This window comes from Eutrigla gurnardus, assembly GCF_963514095.1.
Source record: "Eutrigla gurnardus genome assembly, chromosome: 5".
Taxonomy (NCBI): Eukaryota; Metazoa; Chordata; class Actinopteri; order Perciformes; family Triglidae; genus Eutrigla; species Eutrigla gurnardus.
The window spans coordinates 742,982-762,443 of record NC_139919.1 but is presented as its reverse complement, the minus strand read 5'-3'; the positions used below and the strand labels follow the sequence as shown (position 1 = coordinate 762,443).

Below are 19,462 nucleotides of genomic sequence, written 5' to 3'. Positions count from 1 at the left end.
CTGTCACAGGGCTGACATGTAGAGACAGACAGGTAGCCAGTCTATCACAGGTCTAACATGTAGAGACAGACATGCAACCAGAATATCACAGGGCTGACATGTAGAGACAGACATGCAACCAGATTATCACAGGGTTGACATGTAGAGACAGACAGGTAACCAGTCTATCACAGGTCTAACATGTAGAGACAGACATGCAACCAGTCAATTTCAGGGCTGACATGTAGAGACAGACAGGTAACCAGTCAATCTCAGGGCTGACATGTAGAGACAGACAGGTAACAAGTCTATCACAGAGCTGACATGTAGAGACAGACAGGTAACCAGTCTGTCACAGGGCTGACATGTAGAGACAGACAGGTAACCAGTCTATCACAGGGCTGACATGTAGAGAGAGACAGGTAACAAGTCTATCACAGGGCTGACATGTAGAGACACACAGGTAAGCAGTCTATCACAGGGCTGACATCTAGAGACAGACAGGCAACCAGTCTATCACAGGGCTGACATGTAGAGACAGACAGGTAACCGGTCTATCACAGGGCTGACATGTAGAGACAGACATGCAACCAGATTATCACAGGGTTGACATGTAGAGACAGACAGTTAACCAGTCTATCACAGGTCTGACATGTAGAGACAGACATGTAACCAGACTATCACAGGGCTGACATGTAGAGACAGACAGGTAACTAGTCTATCACAGGGCTGACATGTAGAGACAGACAGGTAACAAGTCTATCACAGAGCTGACATGTAGAGACAGACATGTAACCAGTCTATCACAGTGCTGACATGTAGAGACAGACAGGCAACCAGTCAATCTCAGCGTTGACAGGTAGAGACAGACAGATAGGAAGTCTATCACAGGGATGACATGTAGAGACAGACAGGCAACCAGTCAATCTCAGCGTTGACAGGTAGAGACAGACAGATAGGAAGTCTATCACAGGGCTGACATGTAGAGACAGACAGGTAACCAGTCTATCACAGGGCTGACATCTAGAGACAGACGGGCAACCAGTCTATCACAGGGCTGACATGTAGAGACAGACAGGTAACCAGTCTGTCACAGGGCTGACATATAGAGACAGACAGGTAACCAGTCTATCACAGGTCTAACATGTAGAGACAGACATGCAACCAGACTATCACAGGGCTGACATGTAGAGACAGACAGGTAACAAGTCTATCACAGAGCTGACATGTAGAGACAGACAGGTAACCAGTCTGTCACAGGGCTGACATGTAGAGACAGACAGGTAACCAGTCTGTCACAGGGCTGACATATAGTGACAGACAGGTAACCAGTCTATCACAGGTCTAACATGTAGAGACAGACATGCAACCAGACTATCACAGGGCTGACATGTAGAGACAGACAGGTAACAAGTCTATCACAGAGCTGACATGTAGAGACAGACAGGTAACCAGTCTGTCACAGGGCTGACATGTAGAGACAGACAGGTAACCAGTCTATCACAGTGCTGACATGTAGAGACAGACAGGCAACCAGTCAATCTCAGCGTTGACAGGTAGAGACAGACAGATAGGAAGTCTATCACAGGGCTGACATGTAGAGACAGACAGGCAACCAGTCAATCTCAGCGTTGACAGGTAGAGACAGACAGATAGGAAGTCTATCACAGGGCTGACATGTAGAGACAGACAGGTAACCAGTCAATCACAGGGCTGACATCTAGAGACAGACAGGCAACCAGTCTGTCACAGGGCTGACATTTAGAGACAGACAGGTAACCAATGAATCACAGGGCTGACATGGATAACCCCCGCTTACAAACTCCACACAGAAGGAACCCCATCTACATGCACCTCAAATCAAGAATCTAACATTTCCAAGAGAATATGAATCACAGTCACCAGGACTGAATACAGCATCTATCTCTGTCTGCCCGTCCGTCCGTCTGTCTGACTGTCCGTCTGTCTGTCTGCCTGTCTGTCTGACTGCCAATCTGTCTGTCTGCCTTTTCGTCCGTCCATCCGTATATCTGTCTTTCTGTCTGTCTGACTGACTGTCCGTCTGTCTGTCCATACGTCTGACTGTCCGTCCTTCCGTCTGTCTGTCTGACTGCCTGTCTGTCTGACTGTCCGTCCGTCCGACCGTCCGTCTGTCTGACTGCCTATCTGTCTGTCTGCCTGGTTGACTATGTGTCACTCTCCTATCTGTATGTCCCCCTCTCTCTATGTAAGGAATGTGTTTTATTGTCATGGTTGTCAGATGAACAATGTTGCCAAAGTTTCAACAATATTATATTACAGTTCAATAAAATAGTCTCCCAATCTCTGCATCTGTCTCTCTATCTCTCTCTCTCCCTATCTTCTCTCTCTCTCTCTGTATATCTCCCCCTCTCTGTCTCTCTCTTTCTCTGTCCGTCTGTTAATCTGTCTGTCTCTCCCCCTCCCTGTTGTCTTTCAGTATTGTAATAACTTCCACATGGTATTTCACTGTGCCGTCCAGCCAGCTGCCTGATGCAGAAAAAGCCCAAATTTAGAAGAAATATGAAAATTGTTAAAAGCTTTTTTCATTCTCTAAGGAACATATACCCCCCACCCACATCCACACACAAACTCCTCCCTTTATACTTCTCTGTTCTCTCTTTCCTCCCTTCTTCTCTTCTCCCGTCCTCTCTTTTCTCTTCACATCCCCTTTTTTTGTCCACTACTGTCTCCTTTTACTCCTCCTCAACTCATAAATCCCCCTTCTTCCCCTCTTCATCCCTCCCTCTCTCCTTCCTTCTCTCCGGTTTTACTCACTGTCTCACCATCTTTCCCAGACAATCTACAGGTCACTAGCTGAGGCTCCTTGCTTCCTTTGACATCAACCAATCATCAGTCATGTTTAGAGGGGGCCTTCCCTGGTGTAAGGCCCGCCCCTAGTGACCATACAAGGTAACAGTGGAATGCATGGCTTGGCAGACCATCTGCTTCATAAGAGACACACACAGAGACCGAGGGTGTCCCACACTGATGAAGAGTCCTAGTTTAGCCCGATGTGAACTTCTCTCCTGAAGCTTGAGAAGGATGGCCCAGCTCCACTCTCCTTCAGACACAGACAGACAACTTCTCTTCAAACCTGCCTGTTGAGACGACAAGCCTCATGAGTCCAGCAGCCTGCCGGCACCTCCAGATGACAGCTCACCTCAGAATCAGGTATGATCACTGTCCAGTGTTTCTCAGTGTTTCCATGTTCTGCTAGAGCTCATCTTTTCATCACTGACATGTTTTTCTATTATCCATGAACATAATGTAATCATGCTTGAATGTTGTCAATGCTAGGTCTTCACAAATTTATGAGAAACATCTGCACAGCATTATAACACCAGAAATCACGTTTGACAACAATGAAAGCAGATGTCTACTGAAGTGCTGTGTGAACTCTGCTGCAACTCAGGTGTATAACACAGCCAACTGCAACACGACATGGTATGCTGAGATGTGTAAGGGTCCACAGACATGGACATGTTCATCTGAATGTAGAGATCTGTGCTACACAACCATTTTCAACAAGAAATAGATGTTTTTTTCTGTTTCAAATGCATGAAGTGAGTTAGTGAACTGCCTCAGCCTCCTGGGTTTCCTTTGGAACCAATGGACACATGAATGAATCATACACATGCCAATGTAACATCCAGAGCTAGTGATGTAGTATTAAATATTGAGAAAGACTACTTATGGTGGGGGGGGACTCAGGGGTTGGATGGGTCCACTGACACCAGACCGGTGTTGGACACCGTGTCCCACAGGGACATGTTAGTGAGGGTTTTCTTCACCCAACTGAGACCTTTGGTTGTCTAAAAATAACTAAGCTCATTTTGTAGCGTAATGTTGTCTCGATTGAAAGAGGTAATTCCAAGTTGCTCAGAATAACCAAAACAAAACCACAAGAGCATCAATCTCCTGGTGAAAGTCCACCCGGACTTCCTCCCCATACCAGGACTTCCACTGACTCTTTGAAACTCATCTGTGAGACATCAAGAGCAAATGTAATCCCCCATAAAATAAGTTTCCCATGAAATATAATTAACAATGTAGTTTCATTGAGCTGGATCTTACTGATGATCCGAGGAGGAAAACTCACAACCATCACAAATACTAGACACATGAAACCTGAGCCCTCTGGCTGTTGGCTGACCCCTCACTGGGTCCATGTCACTGACTAGACCAGCATCACTGGGTCCATGTCACTGACTAGACCAGCATCACTGGGTCCATGTCACTGACTAGACCAGCATCACTGACTGGACCACAGGTTCACCACGGACTACATGTAAGAGAGTACTCTTACATGTAGTCATATACACAGACTACATGTAGGAGTACTACTAGTAATATACACAGACAACATGTACAATACGAGGAAGTAGTACTACTATAAAGTCCACTCAGATGAAGGAGAAGAAGGCATGATGAGGTTTAAGGGAGTCTGACAGGGCTTCATGGTAAATGGAAGGAGAAGTCTGTTCCCAGAGCAGTTCATGAGGTGTGTGCTCCTGGCTGAGGGCTGGTCCAGACATGAGAACGTGTATGGAGGGAGGAGAGGAGGAAATGCTGTATTTATTTACAGAGCAGTCAAATGTCTTGGGGACACTGGGTTAGGAGGATTTTCACATAACCCCTTCCACACCCCGTCCCCCTGTGGGCCCACGGGACCACGATTCCCAGGGTCAACTTCACATGGGAGGAGGATGGGGGCAGGAGGAGAGGCCTACGGGGGGTGAGAGTAGTGAGGGGGAGGAGAAAATGCAGGGAGAGAGAGAGAGAGATGTGTTTTTAGCATCCACCATTCGGCCATATCGGCCGCCTCTTTAAGTGGACTTCCACAGACTCCTTTGAAACTAATTTGTGATAGGTCAAGAGTAATTGTCCTGCTTTAGCTGCCATTCACATTTAAACGTTATCTTCCCATATTTCTTATCATAGTGTGGAAATCCACGTGAGGAGAGGGTTCGGGGGGATGGACAAACATAGGATAATCACCCAGGAGAAAAGCAAAAGTTCAATGTTGATTTATTTCAAAGTGATGTTAAATGTTTATTGTCACATATGTAACCTCAATAAACACGTACTTATTTTGACCCAAACCATGAGTAAATTAGTCATGTGGCGCTTTTTAAAATTCACATTAACCACTGTTGAAAACTGTGACCTTAATCTGGGAGAAAATGTGAGCGCGGTGATAACTGAGAGGGCTTGGAGTGTTCGGAGTGTGGTTTTTAGGAGACAGGTTTTCGTGCTTGACTAAAAGCGCTTCATTGCCATTTTTGGTAATTGATTTGAAGTTCCACTTTTACAGTCACTTGTACGGTGAACTTGGTCTGTTTCGGTTGCATGTTTACAGAGTGCACATTACACAGTCATCACTCAGCTGTGTGTGTGTGTGTGTGTGTGTGTGTGGGGGGGGGGGTGGGGGGGGTGGGGGTGTTCCCACAGACAAAGAGGCCTTCCCGGGTGTGATTTAAAGAGCCAAGAGAAAGAAGACCATATTAGGCAATGTTTGGCTCAACAGGAGAGATTGGCTTTGACTGTTATCACAGTGTCTAAACACACACACACACACACACACACACACACAAACGCAGGCACGCACACACACGCACACACACACACACACACACACACGTTCCCACTCAGCCTGTATTTAAATGCCATTAAATTGAAAAATCTGATATTGTATTTTGAAGCGAGTTAATATTGTTATTTTATATGAAATCATATTGATTCCATCAGGCAGTATGAATATGGTGGCTTTGCTAATTCATTATTTCCCTCCTGCTCTCCTACAGTTTTGTAGCGGACAAATGAGGCTAAACCAGAAGTGGACTGAAGGAAAACTACTTCACGACTTCACTACGTAACGACAGAGTTCAGGTCAGCTAGTCCTGTCAGTATCCCCACCTGGTTTTCTTCGACTGCTAAACAACGGCAGTCACATCCGGAGCCACATGTGTAAAAGTCTAACAGTCTGCATCAGCAACAGTTCACCAGTTCATCAGCTGCAGAACTCACTCCAAACAACACAACTCTTCACACACGTCTCCAACAGGCTCACTGCAGCCAAACACTTTCAGCACTCGTCATGGCGACAACACACACCGTCACTCAGAACACACTGAGAGGAAAAACACTTCACATCAACACCAACACACAACACAGTTTTCATCTTTATAGTTTGAATCATTTGAATTCACACAAATCAATATTTTCTTTAGAGAAAAGAGTGAAAGTCTTTCACACAAACATTTTTATTTTACATTTCACGGATTACTTTATTATATTTTATTTGATAACAGACCACTGTTTAGGGAAACAAGAAGGAATGAAAATCAGCAGTTTGCTTCAATAGATATATATTTTTATTTTATCTGTAGTCATTTTCATAATTAGTGAAAACAAAGTAACAAACATAATAGTTCATAATAATGCCAAAACATTGTGGGGCTAATCCTGCGTCGCTCCAGCATCAGGATGTCCTCTCTTTCATGCATCTGGGGAAGAACCTTCTCTTTCTTCTCTTTCTCTTTATCTATGTGTTCACTACCAAGTCTAAAACAACCATCAGTGTTTGAAAGTCACCAGACTGATATCATCCTGTGTTGAATGTGAGGTTTACAGTTTTTACACAGCGGTGTGTTAACATATGAACAAAGTGCTGTAAATCCAGAGTGTTGTACAGGTTGTGCCCACTGTCGTTTAATTAGGAAGAAACAGTAAGATTATGTGCAATGGGGATGGAATTTCATTTCAATGAATTTCATGCATAAAAAACGAACCACTGTCAGTGAAGAGCAATGCAGCTGTTTGAAAGTCATAATGAGCCACATGAAAAAAAAAAATACAATGTCCAAGAATCAGTAGATTTAAATTTTGTAACATGTATGTAATGACGAGGTTGCCATGGCGAGGGTCACGGGCTTCCCATCCACAGCACAGCTTTACTCCATACACAGATTTATATGCATAGATTTATAATAAGCCCGTTTCAGGTGATTTCATGTTCCAGGTATTGTACATAAACATGTTTACCTCATTCAAATTTAATGACAGTATTCAGCAGTTTTTGTTGGTGTCATTCAAATTATATAAATCCAGTTACTGTAAAATGTGCCTTGTCTGGCCTTGTCAATGCTCATTTCCATTTAAAATGATGAATCACAAAACCACATTCATTTGCATCAACAAATATGGAAAGATGATATAAAAACATAGAGGATTGTGGATGTGGATGAGAAAGCATCTCACCCAGCTTGTTTCCCAAAATGTGGTTGAAGTATTCCTTCAAGAATATAGACTGGACACTGGCTCAATCGCCATGCTGTTTTTTCTTTTAAGCACTTTGAAATGCGTGGTGAAGAAACGACTTCCACAGACCTGTTTGAAAACAATTTGTGATACGTCATGAGAAGACATAATATTAAACTTAATACACAATGTAGTTTAGCTGTATGTGAATGGATACATAGCAGTTGCACACAACAACGTGTATTTGAATCAAGGCTGGAATGCTGGTGATGACGACAGTGATGATGACATCACATCAGGCTGGGAGAGGGCAGATCTGTTTGTTGGTTTGGTTCAGTGAAGGCAACACTTCCTGGACACAGAAACATGACCTACTGTGGGACTGTGCGTGTGTGTGTGTGTGTGTGTGTGAGAGAGAGAGAGAGGGGGGGGGGGGGGGCAGGTCTTTCTTCTTAATATGGACTTGTTGGGTCCAGAGCAGAGGAGTGGAAGACGGAGGGAGCTAAAGGCCTCCTCTCCCTCAGCAGTCTCCCCACAAAAGGGAATGAATGTAGCCAGCTGGGGGATGAGGAGGAGGAGGAGGAAGGGGAGGAGGAAGAGGAAGAAGAGGGGGGGGGGAGTGGGTGGAGCAGGGGGGAGGGGGAGGAGGAAGAGGAAGAAGAGAAGGAGGGGGTAGGGGTTGGAGGAGGGGGAAGAAGAAGAGGAGGAGGAGACTATCAGAGAGAGTGATGACAGACTAGGAGAGGGAATGTTTATCCAAAGCAGCAATCCCATTTTCCATGATCCCCAAAATAAAAGGTTGGCTCAGGCCTTATATAGGCAGACTGGGAGTTTACAGCGGTGAGGCTGTCTCTCTCTCTCTCTCTCTCTCTCTCTCTCTCTCTCTCTCTCTCTCTCTCTCTCTCTCTCTCTCTTTCTCTTTATATGTCTTTGGATGTCCCTCTTTCTGTCAATTCAATTCATAAGGCATTTTTGGCATGACATGTGTTGCCAAAGCACAATTACATACAATGCATTCAACTGACACAAAACAATAACATGAATTACTTATACAGTAATAATATATTTAAAGCTCTAGTCTAAGATTTTTCACTTGAGCCAAACTTTAGCCAATAGTAGCCATCCGGTCCGCATGGTGCTTTAATGGTGCTCAGGGAATCTGCCAATTTGTATTCTCTATTTAGGGCAAAAGAACATTTTTATTTACTCTGTTTTGAGTTGTTTCTATCCAATATTCAATGGGGGGGGGGGGGGGGGGGGGTGCTGTGGTCCTGAGGCTGTCCAGGCCTGGTCATGTGATGTGGATGGAGCCTTTTCTCTGGCTTAGCTCTTGGCAGCTCACGGCGGTGTGATGGTAGGTCGGGGCTCACTTTTTTTTCACTGTTCTGCTCTTCATACGTTATTCAGGGTCTTTCTTTGTATACAATATAATTATTGTTTTGTGCCATTTAGAAAACAACATGTTCTCCCACATGAGTGAAAATTTTGTTCAGTTCATTTTATGTAAGAAGTGCACCATTAAAGTAGTGGAATTAGTAAGCCAGCTAGCTAACAAGGCTTGCTTCTTAGTTGCATGCTAAGTTAGTCCTTAGCAAAAGCCATACTGGTTACAGAAAATTGATGCCATGCCATGCAATGGGCTGATGAACAGCAGAGCCTATAGCTAACTGGAAACATATCTAACTAGATATCTGGCTACCTAGTTATCTAACTAGTAGTTTTAAGCTAACCATTGTGGATCTAAAATAAAGACAGATTCAGCAACTGCATAGCTTATTTCTCGCATAAAATGTTTTCAGAAACACATTTCAATTAACTATTTTCGTAAAATAAGAGTAAGGTTTTTTAATCATCCCGGTCATTTGTCTGCGTGAGAAATACTAGATGTGGCGTGTGAGGTTGAAATGCGTGTGTACGCCCAATGGGTGAGACTTGAGAGCCCTGAACTCGATGTCTACCTACCTAGCTCTCTAACTAGTACCTAGATGACTAGATACCTATCTAACTCGATGGTTACCTACCTAGCTCTCTAACTAAATACCTAGCTAACTACCTATCTAACTTGATACCTAGCTACCTAGCTATATAACTAGATACATAGATAACTAGATACTAGGGGTGTGACGATACACTCTGCTCACGAGACGAGACACGATATTGGGTTCACGAGAACAAGACGAGATTTTAAGAAAACTACAATGACAAAATATATGACTGGACCAACAGACTTTAATTTAACAGAGTTGCACATGCATTTTGAAATATTTTATTATAACTCTTTACATGCATGATGTAAGCATGATCTTTTAATAAACTTCTTCTTTCACAAATTTAAACTAAAACTAAAATTTATAAAAGTTAAAATAAAATAAATAAAATAAAATATTTCTTTTCCCAAGTGTAAATATGTGCAAAACCAAATCAAACTTCTACTTTGTCAATAAAGTGTTCAAATAGTGCAAACGGAGCCTGACCAAGTATGTCATCTTCAGTATCTCTCAGTAAGTGTATCAATGCTTCGGGAGTTTTGTCTTATCTCTGGGCTGGTGATGCTGCTATGGCAGCTTAGGTAACGAGCCAGCATATCCAACGTGCCCGTCATTAACTTGTGTGATGGCAATTGTAGTGTTTCTGTTTCTGCTTGGACATTTTCACCGCGGTAACCGCTGAACTACGATGAAAAAATGCAGTCACACGTCTCACCAGCCCAAGTAAACGAGCGACGCGGGGAACACCGAAGCCAGCTTGGGTTGCAAGATTTATAGTGTGCGTAAAACAGATGTGCGACTTCAATCCCGCGTCGCGCACGGCCACGTCCATATTACGCGCATTGTCGGTAACAATAAGCGATGCCGTGGTTGGGTTTTTTAAGCTCCCAGTCAGTAACAGCTGTCTGTAAAACCTCAGATTTTTAACGCGACGAGAAATATCGTCGACTTTAATCTCGCGAGATATCGTGGTACGAGATCTCGTCACACCCCTACTAGATACCTATCTTTTTTTTTTAAGGCACAGACGCCTTTTTTATTAGCAGTGGACAGACAGGAAAGACAGGAGAGAGAGGGGGTGTGAAATGCAGCAAAGGACCTCCGACCGGGATTCGAACCGGCTGCGTATGTACGTGCATACATGGCATGGGCTCTAACCACTCCGCCACCTGCATGCCACTAGATACCTATCTAACTTGATGCTTACCTACCCAGCTCTCTAATGAGATAACCTATATAACTCAATACCTATCTAACTCGACACCTAGCTACCTAGCTCTCTACCTAGATACCTATCTAACTAGATACCTAGCTATCCAACTAGATACCTAGCTACATATCTATCTGGCTAGATACCTATCTAACTAGGCACCTATCAAACAAGATACCTAGATACCTAGCTAACTAAATACCTATCTAACTAGATGCATAGTGTAGAAGAAAATGTGTTGCCTTACAATTCTTATTTGTATCTCATACTAATATTCCTTTCTCTGGGAACATCAAATGTCCTGCTGAGCTGTTTTCATTGTGCTTAACCCTTGCCATCTTGATGAAAAGACCCTATGATATGTCCCCCTTCCTGGACCGTCTCCAAAACACCTTCATCTCACATACTTGATCAAGGCCTTTATGAATGACACCTGTTGTGACATTATGTAGAAAGAACCCAGATGTTCCAAGGGAAGTGACACCTTTCGGGACGTCTCTTCCTCTTGGGAGAGACACGTATTGAATCTATGTAAATCCACTGTTTAGACCTGCCCCTTTGGTTCTGTCTATAAAGCTCTCCCTTGCCCCACACTATTCAGAATGGACTGTGTCGCAACGCGGTATAGCCCTTTCTCCACTGTCAGTGATTAAACCTCATCTGATCCAGCCACAGAATTGGACCTGAAGAGTTTTTCTTCCACAATAGCTATCCTATCTAACTAGATACATATTTAATTAGCCAGACATTCGTCTCCAGAGCTACGTCCTCTCTCTTCATGGTGAGTGTGCTGACACTGACGTGTTGTCACCATAGCAACTAACAACATTGAAGTTTTGTGCAAGTCACATGACCTCTGAAAACATCTGTTCTACTCTATTATCATACCTATCTAACTACATACCTAGTTAAGTCAATATCTATCTAACTAGAAACCTATCTAACTTGATACCTAGCTATCTAACTAGATACGTTTCTAACTTGATACGTAGATACCTAGCTATCTTACTAGAATCCTATTCTAAATTGATACCTAGCTACCTAGCTCTCTTACTAGATACCTAGATAACTAGATATATATCTAACTAGATACCTATCTAACTAGAAACCTATCTAACTTGATACCTAGCTACCTAACTAGATACATATCTAACTAGATACCTTTCTAACTTGATACATAGCTACCTAGCTATCTAACTAGATACCTAGATAACTAGATACCTAGATACGTAGTACGACTAATAAAATAGATTCATTATGTTTCTTCATCAATGTGAGGTTTATTTGGTCTGTTAGCCTAAGGTAGAAAGTTTGGAGTACATTTACCATGACTTCTTCTAGACTCCTTGAGTTTTTAGATCCACTAAGTTAACTTGAGTCTGACTTGAGTTTGTTTTGCATTCAGCCCGTGCCTCCATTATAGTTTATTGTCTTCTTTTTAAAATGCTTTCTATCACAAAGCTGAAGCAAGACTGTTGACACCTTACAGTAAAAATACACCAGGCAGCAGCAAAGTGTGATTCTCTTTTCTATGCCTGAGAGGCGTGTCCATGTGTTTCAGATCACTGACTGGTTTCACGGTACTCTCTTTGCCACTACAAGTTGAACCATCCCCATCATTTAGTTTGGCTGCAGAATCACTGAGCACGGAGCAGCGACTGTGTGCAACCTACTCTCCTAAAAACAAGCTAACGAGGTAATTTTGTTGCATGTTTTGGACATTAAACACGTTTCAAACCTGGATGGTGTGGTCCAGAAAACATGTTTCCCTGGAATCATAATTGAGAGTGCAGTTGAAGTTTATAGGAAGGAAACGTAGGTTTGTAGGAGACAAAGTTGGCTGGGACAACGTTTTACTGAAGAAATCCTTCCTTCTCTGGGTTTTCATTTCTTTCCTGACCTGAACAGTGGTTAGAATGTGGGATACATGTGTGTGTGTGTGTGTGTGTGTGTGTGTGTGTGTATGGAATGTCAGAGGGAGCAGCAGCATCATAGGAAGTAGGTCTTTGGCAGTTAAAACCATTTCCTGTTTACCCCTCCACAACAAAAATGTTTGTGCTGTGCACTCCATTTCCTCCTGCTTTCCTCTCTCTCTCCCTCTCTCTCTCTCACAACCTATTTTGTCTTCCACTGCTTTCACTGAGATTTGTGACGTGTTGTCAGATTGTCTACTGTTTCTTAACTTAACTTAACAAGACTCGATGACAGACAGACAGACAGACAGACAGACAGACAGACAGACAGACAGACAGACAGACAGACAGACAGATTGATTGTACCAAGTGGATGTGAGAGTTGATTGTGTGTTAAGAGAATGAGAGAAATGAGGTTCCCTGTGGCCCATGGTGCAGTGCTGCATCTCTGGTCAGTTGGTAGTCTGAGATGAAGCACTGTAGCTCGGGACGGAGGACAGATATAGCAGTGTGAGCATGTCCACAGTCAGAGGCCACAGAAGGTCTCACACAGGGACAGTGATGTGAGACAGGAGGATGTTAAGTGGATTACTGTCGTATTAGTTTGTCATGTTTTAGTGATTTTTACTTTCTTAGAACATAGAAAATAAATGAATCAATCACAAAATACGTATTGAGAAAGTCACATGTTGCTTGATACTGTTTAAAATATTTTGTGGTAGTATTTTGTTTAAAGAATGCTGGAAAAGCCCTATTCATTTCTATGAAGAAATGTCAAAATTCAACATAAACCAGAGAGGATCTTACGAAGTGCATGGATGTATGAAGAGAAGTGGATGCAGCACTGGAGGCCCATGTGGAGACATGGTGGTACATCAGCAGAGGGAAGTCAGAAACCAGAGGCTGAACATGGACGATGATGCTGATTGTTCTCCTCTCTCCTGGGGTCCAGTTTTCCCAGGAATCCCTTGACCTATCAGAAAGGGGGATTCCTGGAAATACTGTTCTTGGGGGCGGGGCTAATCAACAATTTCACGTACAGTATGTAATACTATAAGTATGTGTTGTAAATATAATAATGTTCCAGGATTATATTGAATGAGTTTTGACTGTCATGTTCATGTGATGTGGCTGTTAAATAAACATTCAGACAAAGACATATTTATATATATTGTCATGTACATGAATAATGCAGCTTGGGATGAGAGCAGGGTTAGAATATTATTGACAGGATGTCTGTGAAAGTTTTCAGTCCTAAACCAGGTCCAGGCAGCTGGACCTGGTTCTTCTCTAGTTCTGGTTCTGCAGGTGTCCTTGTTACTACTTGAGCATGAGGCCCTATCTGCAGTCCGATCAGGTTCACAAGTAGTCCAGCTCCTCCAGGATTCACATCCATACATGAGGTCACATGAAGGTTTGCTGTTTGCTGCCTGGAGGAGAACCAGTACACCGGCCGTTAGACCAGGAGAGCTGGACAGGACCGTAGAAGGGCATCAACCCAGCAGCAGGACCGGAATCTTTGTGGAGGAGGACCAGGAAGAGCACTGAGTACTAGAGTATGTTTCTGACCAAACTATCAGAAACAAGGTAAAAGAGGACCCGATGTCCTCTAGTGAAACCACCAGAATAGGACATACAGATGGATAAATTACTGATTATTTACAGCTAGATGTTAGATATGAAAAAGACAGTATATAAGTAATATATTATATGATATATGATAATATATATGAGTAACTAAACATGTGCATAATAATGCGCATGATAATGTTAACTATGAATATGTACTTCATTGTATGAACTGTATTACATCTTCATCACCTGGGCCCAGTATTTCAAAAGTGATCCGACTGGATTATCCTGGTCGGATTGGATTAAATCGTGATCTGATCTGAAAACTGGGTATTTCAACACAGATCCAGAGAATCCCGATCCTGAAGATCAGGATTCAGCTTTGGTAATCCAATCCTCCCTTGAATCCAGATAAAGGGGCAGAGTTCGATTTTCCATTTCATGCGCAGGTGCATGACAGCACCATATTATAAAATGTAGGCTATTGCAGTGTTTGCGAATAAAACATTGCTAGAAATCCTTCTAGGCCTAAACATTGATTTAACCATGGTCGAACATACTACCATATACTGATTTAAAAAAAGATATAGAAAATATAGAAACAGCGGGGGAGATTGAGCCAATTACATTCTTAATTACATGCGTATTTGTTGCCGTTGTAGTCAAAACTTATGCAATATAGCCGTGGCGTCGGTCAATATATCCATGGGATTGAAGTTGATCCTTATGAAATTAGGTATTCCAACTAACTTTGGTTCAGCACGAGGATGCGTTGTATCGCTGCTATAGTTTTGCCACCGTTCACAACCGTCACCGGCGTCCATTTATGACATGCCTTGACATTGACTAGGCATACTGGGCTAATTAAATGACACTGTAATATACCTAGGCTACTTCTGAGGTTGAGGTAAAGCTTAGCCTTGTGATGAAATGCATGCACATTTTATTTTTATTTTCTTCATGAATGACTTAGAAACCATTGGTGAACACTGGCAATGTGCAGTTCCATGCACAACGGGGATTTCTGGATTACCGCACAGTGGCGGCGACTAGCGTCAGGAGCTGAAACATCGCTAAGGTAGAGCTAAGAAGGCTCTAAGAGTGCTCCAGACCACCCTTACCAACGTATGACGTACGAAAGAGATTCGTAGCAAAGAACCTTTTGGGAAATACGCGAAATGTTAAGTAGGAACTCTAAGTAGGGGTTACGAATGACGTAGAGTTGAGAAGGCTTTAAGAAGGCTTCGGGAAACCGGGCCCAGGTCTGTTCACATGTAGCCTATTTTTATTTTTTTTTACATGTAGGCCTAGCCTATTTTAAAGTGGCCATATTATAAAAAAAACAGGTTTTCTCTTGTTTCTACACCTATAAACTGGTCCTCCCTGAGCCTACCAACTCCCAGGATGAGGAAAACAAGCAACTCCTGCATGGTCTCTGCAGCCCACCCTCTGGTAAAACGGTGCTCCTATAGGCTGTTCAGATTTAGCTCCTTTCCTTACTTAACGAAAGGAGTCATTTGCATAAGCCCGAACTCCTCTGCACGATGATAGGAGATCTGAAAGGGGGGCGTTTTGCAACACATCGCTGAGAGCTGACAGCACGGACGGAGAAAGCGGACAGACAGCACCAAGCAGAGAGACCCACGTAGAGCGCTGGCGAGAGCATGGACAGACCGACAGCAGGACTGACAGTCCAGGCTGACAGCAGCACGGAGCTACACGGACCGACAGCACGCACGCACCCACTGCACGCGCGCAACCACAGCACGCGCAGACCCACAGCGTGCACGGAGAGTGCAGCCCAACTTACCGGTCATGGCGCTGGGTGATCCGGCTGGTGCTCCGTGAATAAATCCCTGTCTGGTCTCTTGCCTTTCATTTTTTACGGCTACGGTCCGTGTTAGCTTCTATGTGTGTGCTAACCACTTCACATTAGGCTGCTTCAGTAACGAGGGTCAGTAAAAAGCTGGCTTTGCCTCGACACTGACCCTAGTAAAAGGATCTGTCCCCACAATACGGGCCTAGCAACTTCACCTGAGCCGATGTTTACGTGGATGCCACATAGGCGAGCCGCATGCTGATGCGTAGCGCAAGTGTAGCGCAAGTGGTGTCGTCTCCTCTCCGAGTAGGCGATGACAGATGGAGCTCATTAGAATTTAAAGGTGCAGACATAGAAGCAGCATGTTCTCAGTAGAGCTCATTTGAGCAACTTTTAGACAGCTGAAATTCAGGACCACAGATGGGTTTGGGGCAATGCATATCGGATACAGTGTTGTTGGACCTCTGACAGCTGTGTGGAATTGATGAAAACAGTATAATATGTGACCTTTAAGTCTGCTGTGTTGCCAATGACTTAATGCTAATAAACTCCAAACAGGTTGATGTTAGTTTAAACATTATGGTATAATGTACGTCAAATTAATTACCTTGTAAATCAAACCATGGACCGCAAAATTTGTAAACAAAGCCAGCTACCGCTAGCCCGCTAGCTGTTTAACACGCAAGTCAATGGAGCCGAGTTAGCTAACGTTAGCACGGCCGCGGCTCAATTAAAGATCGCTACAGCCTGGTTTTAAGTTCGTGACAATTCATATAGTTAGCTAGCACGATATGTTGGTTGGCATTCATATGGTCCTTAAACCGCTCAACATTAGACAACGGTAAACTTACATTTTTGACGTGAAAGTCGTGCTCCCAGCTGCTCCTTCCGTGAAGTAGTCCGCCATGTTTCAGATCCGGAGGCGGAGACTTGAGATTTGGTAATCATAATCATAACAATAACAATGCCGATATTATAAAAAACAGGAGAGAGAGAGAGGGAGATGTTTTGGTCCGAGAGTCTGAGTTTCCGTTACGCGTGCCAGCCGCCTTTGATCTGACGTCAGATGTGACGGGACAATCTATATAGATGTAAATTCACGTGTTGATTCAATTAGTTGCATTAAATAGTGTTTGTTGTGATTATTTATTGCATTTAAATGTGCCTGGAACTGTGGAAACCTGTCTGTGAGGTCTCGGTGACGTGTGCGCACTGCGCGACGGTCAGCCAAACTTCCACTCCGCCAGCTGTAATTTGCCTTGAATGAATGGACTTTATTTGCGCCTTGCGCCTTACGCCAAGGGTAGACTAGGTTGGAGCTGGCGGGCTTTCGGCGAAGTCTCGGCGAGGCTTTTTGCCACGAAACTTCCGCTACGCCAAGCTGAATCTGTGACGCCTCCCCCTGCTGCGACGCCACACCCATCTTGGCGCAGGCGATCCACCAAACTGCCAAACTGACCGTGCGCAAGGCTGCGCGGGTCAGACTTGCATTACGCCGGCTTCGCCACCCTGCGCCGCCTTGGCCACCCTGCGCCGCCTTGTGCTGCACCACGAAACTAGGGCCGTTAAGTCAGCCTAGGGTTTCCATGTTGAGCTATGAGCGTGTGCACATGAAAGAGGCGGCGTTTGCAGCATTTGACCAATTACAAACTGTGAATGCGTAAGTCGTATTAATAGTATGAGTAGAAGTATAATATGACTGCCCCATCGTAAGGACGCTACTAGATCTGACTGATTGAAGGGGCACATTCACTGTGCTGATAGCTCAGTGGTAGAGTTACCGCCCCATGTTCCAAAGCTCCCTGCAGCCATTTTTTAAATCATGTTGTTGCTTTCTCTCGTCCCTTTAACTCTCACAATGTCCTTCCGCAATAAAAGGCCAAAAATTATAACTTTGAAATAATGAATGTTGAGTCACGTGGGACCGCAGCACAGTAGGAGAGCTCCTCACGACCATCAGCTAATTATGTAAATTTGGAGAAATACACTTCGTTATTAGTCTGAAAATTGAGGTCCTGTGTTAAAGATAAGAATCAATACCAGTTTCCAACCAAAAATGTGTAGTTTCCCGGTGAAATGTCAAGCAACAGCAAAGCTAACTTTTTCAAATGTGCGGCTACGAGAAGTAAACTAGCCTCAAAGACCAGCCCAACACCGGAACGCACCTCGCCGACACCGGCATGTGACAGCGACCCTAAACCTGGAGGAGTGTTTGACGATAAAACTATGTTTGAGGAAATATGGAAAATGAGCGCCACTCTTCAGGTGGTGGCGACAGATGTTGTCTCAATTAACCCTGTAAGACCCAGATATAGAAAAACCCCCCAAAAAGTTATTTTACCTTTCAGATGTTGTTGGAGGAGGCCTTTGATGCAGAAATTAAAGAGTTAAAAAAAAAATGTTTATGTATGATTTTAGAGAATAATAATAAATAATAATAATATTGCAAAATTGGGCTTAGATGGGAGCAGAATTCCTGTATTTGTGCTCACGTTGTCTGAACAACAATTCAGAACAACTAAGGGTTCATTTGCAAGGTTGATTGCTTACTACACTAAAAGATATTTTACTTTCTTGAATCTGATGAATCCAGTCCAATGAAACAGAGAGATGTTGTTGAGAGGTTGTGTGAGTTCATGGCCATAAAGCGGGACTTATAAACAAATGTACGATCCAATAGCCTTGTGAGACTGAACAATAGAACCCAATGACTATGTATATGTGGTAAAAAACAAAATAAAATATACCAGATTGTTTTTTAGGATGGCTAAAGGTAACGTTGTAATTTTACAACAAGGGGTGTTACAGGGTTAAGGAGACAAAGAGCTTAAAGACGCGGTGGAGAGCATACAAGTGAGGCTGGGAGAGGTAGAACAACGGATATCGGACGTAGAGAGGTAAATACACGACTGGAGGAAAGCATGGAGAAGTGTGACAAGCGACTGGAAACACTGCGACTGCATGGAAGATCTGGAAAACCGCAGCAGAAGAAATAATGTAAGAGTGGTGGGACTAAAAGAGGGCAAGGAGAAGTCAGGGACAGTTATTCAGTATGTGGAAAAGATCATCTCTCAGGGGCTCGGGCTATCCGTCAGCGAGTTTGAAATTGAATGTGCCCACCGCTGTTTTGGCACCCATACCGGGCCCGAGACAAGGTGCTGCAGGTGGCTAAGGAGAGGCGTGGGATCGACTGGGAGGACTGTAAACTGTCCTTCTATGAAGATGTGACCAGAGAATGGGTGGAGAAAAGGAAAGCATTTACTCCAGTGAAGAGACGTCTGCATGAGCTAAATGTGAGACACAGGCTGGTCTATCCTGCAACGCTCATCTTCACATGGAACGGACAGAAGAAAACTTTTCGAGATAGCAAGGACGCGGAGATGTTTGTGCGAGATGTGCAATATAGGACCAGGGGACTTTATGGAAACGAGACGAAGAGTGTGTGAATCTGTGGGAATAAGGTAACTTTGATGATGGTTTGTGGGCAGGGGTGGATTGGCCCATAGGTGGGCCGGTCAATAATGGGCCGGCAGTGGCTGCCTTTTTAAAAAAAAAATGTTTATGCTGCAGCCCAGGGAGAGAGACATGCACCGGCCCACAGAGCTCAGCTGCAGCCCACAGACACATTAGAGGCCCAGTGGCTTGTCTGTCTAAAGAATACCTGGCCCAGTGGCCCTATGATAGGTTACAGAGGCCCATA

At 43.8% G+C, this 19,462-nt stretch overlaps 1 long non-coding RNA gene across 1 annotated transcript; it reads right to left on the bottom strand.

The window, feature by feature from the left end:
* Positions 1–10,275: 10,275 nt before the first annotated feature.
* On the bottom strand, positions 10,276–14,338 carry LOC311013586. The gene is made up of 2 exons (XR_014597164.1): positions 12,574–14,338; positions 10,276–12,543 (listed from the first exon to the last, which is right to left on the bottom strand). It is a non-coding gene; the product is annotated as an uncharacterized lncRNA (long non-coding RNA).
* Between the last annotated feature and the right edge of the window lie 5,124 nt (positions 14,339–19,462).